Here is an 8,694-nt window from a genome sequence, read left to right as displayed (position 1 = left end):
CTGCCCCTCTGGGCTCTGCCTCCTCCTCGTGGGAAGACACCTCAATTGCCCAGGCTGCTGGGCAGTGAAGCGTTTTATTGCCCGTGCTCTTGTGGGGCTCAGTCTGGTCTCAGTACCTAAATCACTCACTGGGGTTGGCCTTGCAGTTTTAATTCTCTGGCAAACAATGCCGGGGTCGGACTGGCGCGTTTGAAGTGCGGTCACGGCCCCAGCGGTGGACGGAGGGTTTCTCAACGGGGGAGCGTGGAGAGCAGAGGATTGGGTTGCTCTGGCAGGCGGGAGAACGTGTGAGAAAGGGGTTGTCGATACTCGCAGGGATTAGGTGGTACAAATTGGCTGGGAAGCACTGGAGGCATTGACCAAAGTTGTCCTGGGGCAGGTTCCCATGGGGGGGGGGGGTGGCTGAAACAACCTGCCTTCAAGGAGGCTGGAAGGCCCAGCCTGGCTGCTAATCCCCTGGGATCTGTGGGGCACAGAGCAGAAAAGAGGTTAAAAAAAAAAGGAAAATCTCATGTAAAGGTGGTGGTTTCCCCAAGGGGATGATGTTAGAGAGAGCGGGAAGGGGGCGGGGAGTGAGGGGGGAACAGCATCGTTTAATCCCGCTTTTAATAGGCAGGTGGTGGGCTTTGCTTGCACTCCTGCTCCTGCGAGCTGCTGCAGAGATTTTGGCAGAAGGCCTTTGCTCACCTCTTCTGTCCCCCCCCTCCTATGCCTCTGCAGAGGGGCCCCATCTGTGGGCCTGCCTGGGAGAAGGTGGGGTTGCATGCTTACATCTGTGCCCATATTGTGTGTTCGGTGTGTGTGGGTGTGGGTACACGGTGCAAACCCTGGGTTTGGGCTGGAATGGGCTCACTTGCACACCCCAGGTGTTGGCCAGGGTGTATCTGATGCTGGCAGTGTGCCCTGTGTCCCCATAGCCGTGCCTTCAGCCTTCAGCCTTGCACAACTGGCACAGTGAAATGCACACTGCCCATGTTGCTGCCATGTTGGTGAGCTGTTGGCCACAGCTCCAGTGTGCACATCCATCTACCTTTGCCATGCATGTCCATCTACCTTTCCTGAGCCCTTCCCTCTACCTTTGCACTGGAGTGAGCACGTGCGTGTCCAGCTTGGCATGTCCACACCTGCGTGAGCACCGCTCCAGCCCCTTCTGAAGTAGCACTGTAAATTGTAATCAGATTAGGGCAGCCGGTCGCTTAGGGCCCTTGAAAAGGGCATACGTCCCCTCATCAGTACCTAGCATTGAGTCACACAAAGGGTCTAAGTAACTCGGCAGGGGTCGGGCCCTCTGGAGCGCAGGGGAGGGGGCTTGCCTTTCTTTTCTCTCTGTCCCTTGTAATTATGTCAATTTGCTAGCCAAATTGTTTGCTTGAGTGGACAGTGGGGGCTTGCCCCCCTTCACGCCTTCCCCCCACCCCTAACCCCATTCATGTGCTAATGTGGGAAGGAGCATGGCCTCCTGACTTTGGGAGGTGGCCATCAAGGAGCAAAGCACAGAGGGGCATGGGCTGGGAGAGCCCCCCATTTACGCTCCCATGGATGCCCTGGCCTCGCAGCCGAGATGAACAGGGCACTCCTGTTTGCTTTAGCCCACAGCAGGGTGTGCAATGCCGAGCCAGCCCCAGCCAACCCTATTTTTTTCTGGCCATCCCTCACCTGCGCCACATGCCTGCCCAGGCCACTGCAGCCCCAGGGCCGGGAGCCATGCCCGCCGCACGGCGGTTTTCCCGGCACACCTCCCCACCCGCGCACCTCCCAGCATTTGCATATATTCTGCCTGCAAATCCTTGTCAAGGGGACCCTCTTTATTGCCTGTATAGATCACAGGGTGTTAGTTAAGGGGCTTCTTTGTATTGCCTCAGACAGCTGGGGTCATCAAAAGTCCTGTGGTGGGAAGGAGAGACAGGAGGAGGGGGGAAGCCCTGACAATACGGACTGAAGGATTAAAGGAGCATATAAAGTTCCTATTGAGTGAGACAAGAGGCTGTTCACTCCCAAGATTGACAGCAACCAGGAGGCGATTCCCAACACAATGTCCAATTAATTCTCTACCCTCTTCGCTGCCGTCTCCTCCCTCCCTCCTCTCCTGGGCTGGGGCATGAGCAGGGAAGGGCTGAAGCTAAGATCCTCAAGAAGGTAATTAATTATTCTTGACTAAGAGGAGCTTGCCAGGGTGCAGGCCAGTCCCCAGGCTTGCTGGGAATCCATCCCCCTCCCACAGGCTACCATCAGTTTGGGCCACTTTGAGGTAGTTTTCCTTTCTATCACAGGCAGAGCTGTCCCACCAATGGTCCATCTCCTTAGCAGGTCCTGGACAATAACCATGCCTATTACTGAGCCCAGAAGAGGTAGATTTAGGGCTAAAAGCAGGCAGTAGCAGGAGAGCTAGGGAGCAGGAGAAGGTGCATGGCCAAGACGTATGGGCATGCAGAGCATCTGGGGACAGGCAGAGCAGTATGTGCCAGGCCTGGGGATCAGATCCTACTTGTGTGTGCGGTGGCAATGGTTAAAGCAGCTCCACCTACCCTGGTTTTGTAGGGAGAAGCAGGCTGCTGGCAATAAGGGTGCATTGCCACTGTCCCCTGGGCTGGCCACCCACACTGGCCCCAACGCTGGGCATAACAGGACATGTAGAAGATATTGGTGAGTGTGCTCCTACCTCACCTGCTAACTGCATCTCTTTGTTGCGCCCCCATGTACAGGAGCAGAATCTGCGTCACCATGTGAAATTCCTGCAAACCACTGAGTACAAACTGCTTGATTTGTCTGGTCAGGTTTTTCCCTCGGCCCAGAGGGAGGAAAACACCTTTTGCCGAGTTGGCCATCCTTTTCTTAGTATTCTCTGTGGTAATGAGGCTCTCAGACATGAGTGGCAAATGCTCTTCAACAGTGACAAACATCCCCAAATCACCTAACTGGGGAGAAAAAGCAATGCAACTAGGACAACCCATTCTCACTGCAGGGACATTTTAGTCAGCCCATCTTCTCTGTACCTACAGCTCAGCACTGACCCCTTCCCCTCTGCCAAATCTGTCCACGGCTCTGAGAATGCCCTGGTCAGCACAGGGTGGGGGCACAAATGCTGAGCAGGAGATGCCTTCAGAATGCCTCCATGGGGCTGCCAGCGGCTCGGCATCTCCTGCCCGCTCCCTCCCGCCGCACACGCTCCCAGTGAAGTTGTTTGAAAGTCTTCCGGCAGTTTTCGCGGCCAGGAATAACAGATTAGCCATGATCTGATCAGCCCAGTATCTAAGCTGTATTCTCCCTGCTGACAAGTATTTGAAAGAGGGGAGGGGCCACTTTCAGCCCAACGATGAATCTTTCACCGACAAGAAAAGACCCTTTTTTCTCCCCGCCGGCCACGGGCTGCTCCGTGCCCTGTTGCTAAGTGAGACCTGGGGCTGCCGCTTGCATGCGGCCGGCTCCAGTGGAGCCCTCGGGTTAGCAGGATCAGGATATTCACACCAGACATCTTGTTTTTCATGGAAGGTGTTTCTTTTCTCCCCCGCCTTTGGCTGGCAGATAACAGCTCGCTGGCGAGACCTGGGGATGCCCCCACCGAGGCAGCTTGCCCTGAGAGGAAAATGAGGGTGCAGATGCTGTTGGAGGGCAGATCGGGGAGCTGAGCTCAGGTGCTCAGCCCTAAATGTCCAGGGTTTCTTGCCACACATGGGGGTGTCCCTATTTGGGCTGTGGAATGGCAGCCACCCCACAGCCCCCATGTCCTGGTGGGCTGGGGCACAGCAGGACCTTGGGGATGTGGCCTCAGAGGATTCTTGGTGCTGGTGGCCAAGAAAAAGCCTGGCTTGGCCTCATGCAGGAGTGGGTCTGGGCATGGCCTTGCAGGGGGACGTGGGACGGAAGAAACAGGAGGATGATCTTCAGGCTTGGGACAGTTTTTTACTCCCTGCAATTTCACCCTGCTCCAGAGCACCTTCTTCCCCAGTCAGCACCAGTCAGAGCAAGCGACCCTGAGAGAAAGGGAAAACACTAAAACAAAGGCTTTCCGGGCTATTTCTGGAGCTGCCAGCATGAGGTGCCCTCGCCTAAGACATGGTGCTCACATCTCCCTCCTCTCCTACTCAGCAGCAGTGCAGGCAGGACTGTAGGCTGCCAGGGCCTGAGCTGGCACCTTCCCAGAGCCCTGCCTGCCCTGCCTGCCCTCCCTCACAGGCAGGGTGCTGTGGGGGAGAAAGAAGGCTCTCCTTCCTGCTTGTAACCCTCCAATGACTCTCTAGTGCTGATGCCGAAACTCCCTCACCAGCTCCGAGCAAAGGCATCCCTGAGCATTATGGATGAACGGCAGCTCAGGCTCTTTGTGAGCAGCCCTGCACAGGAAATCTCCCTCTCCACTGTTGTAGGCAGCCTGGAGAAATCCCCTCATCCCTACCTCAGCCTGGGAAGTTTTTCTTGACTCCAGACTCCTGTGAGCCCTTGATATCCTGACAGAGAGAGGTGACCAGGGTTAATTCCACTGACATGCGGGACTGTGGAAGAGACATGCAGAGAGGTTCTTGCCTTTTCCACGGGACAGATAAACCACTCTGGCACAGCACCACAATGACTCCATCCCCAAGGCCATGCCTTGTGCCCAGATGGTATTTAAAAAAAAAAAAAAAAAAACAAAAACACAAAAACAGGGAAAGATGCCAGAGGGGCTGCAAAAGTTACTGCTGCTTTGAGCAGCACAAAAAGGAAAGAAACCCTGAGCCTCTGGGTTTGAAACACAAAAGGCCAAATCTGTGGCTGTGATACAGCCCCTTTCTGGAGCTTCAGCAACACAAAGCAGCTGAAAAACTGTCTTCTCTGGCCCAGTGAGCTTTCCTCCAGTTTATAGAGGGTCACTCAGTGGCTGAAGGGGCAGCATCAGTGCTGATGTCATGGCCAGCTTCAGCACCATGAGCAATGGGACAGGATTTGCAGTGCCCAGAGTTTGCCCTAAGTCACATTAGAGGCATGATGATTTTCTCCAGTCTTCCTGAGAATAGGATTGTCTATGTTTGGCATTCTGAGGGAAGGTGGTGTTACGGTGCGTGTGCTCTATCAGTTTGTGCTTGCCATGGACAGCAGTGGCAGTGTGGGCTGCTTGCCATGCTTGGCAGTGGACACCCTCCCCAGATAAATCCCTCCCAGCCAAAAGCTTCTGAAGGATATGCTCAAATCTCTCCAGGCTTGAGCCAGAAAATCCCAGGCAAGGTCTGCTGACCTCTGAGACCCTCACACAGTCCTACCTGTCCAACTAGCTTTTACTGTCACCGGTGGCTCTTGGCCACTCTGGTAGGCACAAGTTCCCAGCTTTGGGACCCTAACACTCCTCTGGTACCTCAGGCCAGATTTCTCACTCTTCTTATGTGTCTCTGCCAGCCATGAGTCATGTTCTCCACAGCACAGACAGGTCTCCTGCCTTGCTCTGCAGCCAGGAATCACCTGTGCAGGCAAGCAGTGAGAGAGTGGGGGATTGGAGCACAACACCCTTCATTCTCTCCTGGGGAAGGCTGAAGGACTGCTGACATACATCTTAAAGTTTTCTGGCCCACCGCTTGGTAAGACCTGCAAATGGACTCTGTTTCTCTTGGATAAACTACCCAAATCATTCACTTTATTATCTGCAACATGATGACCCACTGCTCATGCCAGGGACACAAAGACCTATGTTTGGCTGTCACCGACCTTCACACCATCGTGGCACCAACCAGGTTTTTAGGAGCTCGGTGTGCTACAAAAAGCAAGTCCCCAGCATCAAAATAATTTGCTCCTGAGTTTATTCCTTTTGTCTCATTTGTTTCTTCTGGCTTTGCCTCCAAGCCTTGGCTTTGTTTTGGCTTGTGCTTGGCAGGTGCTGGAAGGTGCTTTGTGGGTGAGAGCAGGAACATCTCATTTGGCTGCACTTTTCTCTGGGGTATCCTGAACCACTAAAACCAATTTGCTCTAACTCTGGGTAGTCTCTACATTGAAAATGTTCTATAAAACCCTCCTCTAGGCAGGATGTGGTCTGCAGAGAAACCTGACTGTCCCCCTGATAGTCTGATCACTGGCAGGAGAGCACAGGTGCTCTTCCACGGCCAGGGACTGAGCAACACCGTATCTTCTCGAGGAAGAAAGGAAAATTTGCCTTCAAGAACTAGTCAGTGAAACCTGATCTGAGAATTCATGTCCCAGTGCTGAAATAAACCATTGTGCAGCAAAGAATAGTACACAATGTAAGCACTCAGGAAAGAAGAAAATAATTTTATCCTGATTTCTAGTGTCTTCCTGACTTGTGAGCACCCTTCCGTACTCACACATGTCAGCAGAACACCGTGGAGATATTTATATGAAAATCTGGCTGTCTCCACAGCTATCTATAGCATTTCTTTCCATGTCCTTAGCTCCATACTATGGCTGTGGGCTCAGATTGCTGTAGTTTGGTTCCAGTGCATGGAACATCCCTGTGCAAAGGGACAGTGTCGGCGCCCTGTGTCCAAAGGGAACCAAAATAAAGAGCCATTGTGGGACCAAAATAGTAGTTTGGATGGTTTGGGGGCACACAGGGAGCCTCTAGCATAGCAGCAGCCTTTTCTGGGGTGCTGCCAGTGGGGAAGGGGGTCCCCCCACGGGCCTCCCTGCAGACGAGGGCCCCCGCTCAGAAAGAAGTGCCGGCACATCAGTATGCAGGAGTGGTTGCTGCTCGCCAATAAATTAGCATAAACCACTCTAGGAGGTAAATAGACATACAAGGCGCCAGTGTGTGCAGCGTGGGCTGCGGCTTTGTCTCAGCCCCACTATTGTCACGGCCCCTGCTGCACACTGACCGAGTGGGGCCGGTGTGGTGGGCTCTTACACTTTTGACTGCTGGATAAAAGGGGGGAACATAAAGAGAGGGGAGAACTTTTTTTCGGGTTTTTTTATAAGTCCAGACGAAGTTACAGACGTCTGTTAAACGTCAATTACAGCTGAATAAAGACGTCTGCTTGAGGCTTAGTTATGGCTCCTTTCAGCCACCGAGATTTTTCCAGGGCTGGCCCGGGATGCCTTCGGCAACCTAATTTGGAGATTGTAACTCTATAAACAGGCTCTGGCATTAATCAAGGCTGGTGAAAATGCAAATGACGGCATGGAGGGGTCTTGGGTACAGGACGGGGTCCTGCGCCTTGCAACGCGGGGCAGGGAGTAAAAAGAGGGAAGTAAAGGGGAGGAAGAAAGGGTCCATGCAGAGGAGTGGGGATCCATAAATAGAGAGCTTGATGGGGTTTGCTGACTTTCCTCCTGATGCTCTGGGAATCTGGTCCCATCATCTGTATCCGACTCTGCTTCCCGCTGTTTAACCCTTGTGGTGCTTCTGGCCATACAAGTCTGGTTTTTCCCTGCAAGACCAAAGCCCAAACACCAACAAACCAGGCATTTAATGGTTCAAAATCCTGGAGGATTCCTGGGTGCTTTGGAGAGTCCAGACTACATAAGAGAGGGTGTCAGAACAGTGTGTTAACTGCAAGGAATCATTCCTTTTGGAAGGATGGCTCATGCACTGCATGGCTCCCTGTTGCTTAATATGCATTTTGTTGATGTCTCCTTTTGTCACAGGGAAAAGGCCCCTCATCCCTCTAGCTGGATGAGAGGGGGATGAAGCCCCAGGTCAGTGTTTTCCACACCATTAAAAGTCATCCTGGTGACCATAAAGACCAAAACACTCTACAGACTGGAAAAGGTACCTAGGAAACTTTTTCCCCCTTGGATACATCCATGTTGAGAGGCTGAGGGTAAAGGGATGGAACTTCCTTTGGCCTCATTGGCAATACTGCATTGTGTCCTGGGACAAGTCAGCAACTGGTGAGGAGAAGCAGGTCCTATCATATAACCATGTAATAGCCAGATGTTGAAACCCAGAATATAAAGAATTAGCCTGAAAGTCAGAGTGGAAACAGTGCTGCTGCTGAGGGCAAACTGTGTCTGATGTGTACTCTGGAGGAGGCTCACTCCTCGCTCCCCTGACCCATGGAGTATCCTTTCCATGCTCTGCCCTGGGGCTCAGCACTATGATGAGCTGTGCAGTGACTGTGGGATGGATGGTCCAAGGGAGCTCCAGTCTCCCTCCCTTCCTCAGATCTTCTGGGAATCTTCTCTTTAGGAAACATTTGAGAGGATGGGTGAGGATTTTAGGGATAACAGTAACAAAGGAAGCCCCTTCCCATTCCTCTTCTTTGCAAAAGCATTTTCTCCTCCCTTTTCCACTTTGTGGGGAGCATCTCTTTTTTTCCAGCTTCTCTTTTTTTCTTCTCTATCTTTACCCCACCACATATGGGTACACACTTCCCTATATCCTCTCTATTTTCATATCAGAAAAATCAAACTGGGAGAGAGACACAGAAACTCTAAAGATACCCCACAACCATTTCCTTGGAGAAACTGTATCTGTTGTACTAAATTCAGTAGACTCAGAGTACCAGGCTCTTCCTCAGTCCGCAGGGTTGGGGGTTGCAGTCACATCCACCTCACAGACCTTCATGGGACTGGTTTGAGGGGGTGACAGTAAGGGGGAATTTATTGCAGAGCATTGAAATGTCAGAAATGTTCATCCCAGGTGCTTCCTCTTTGGGCCATGATCAGGAAGGAGCCTGCCCTTCCCAAGCCATTATCCCGACACTGATGGGGACTGAAGATGTATTTTCCATCCACCCATAGCTTCACCACAACGGGCTGAGAAACCAACAGCATGCT

The sequence above is a fragment of the Empidonax traillii genome, unplaced genomic scaffold (genome assembly GCF_003031625.1).
Source record: "Empidonax traillii isolate 1590-97213 ecotype Southwest subspecies unplaced genomic scaffold, ASM303162v1 scaffold158:size1480230, whole genome shotgun sequence".
NCBI lineage: Eukaryota > Metazoa > Chordata > Aves > Passeriformes > Tyrannidae > Empidonax > Empidonax traillii.
This window is presented reverse-complemented; position numbering follows the sequence as displayed.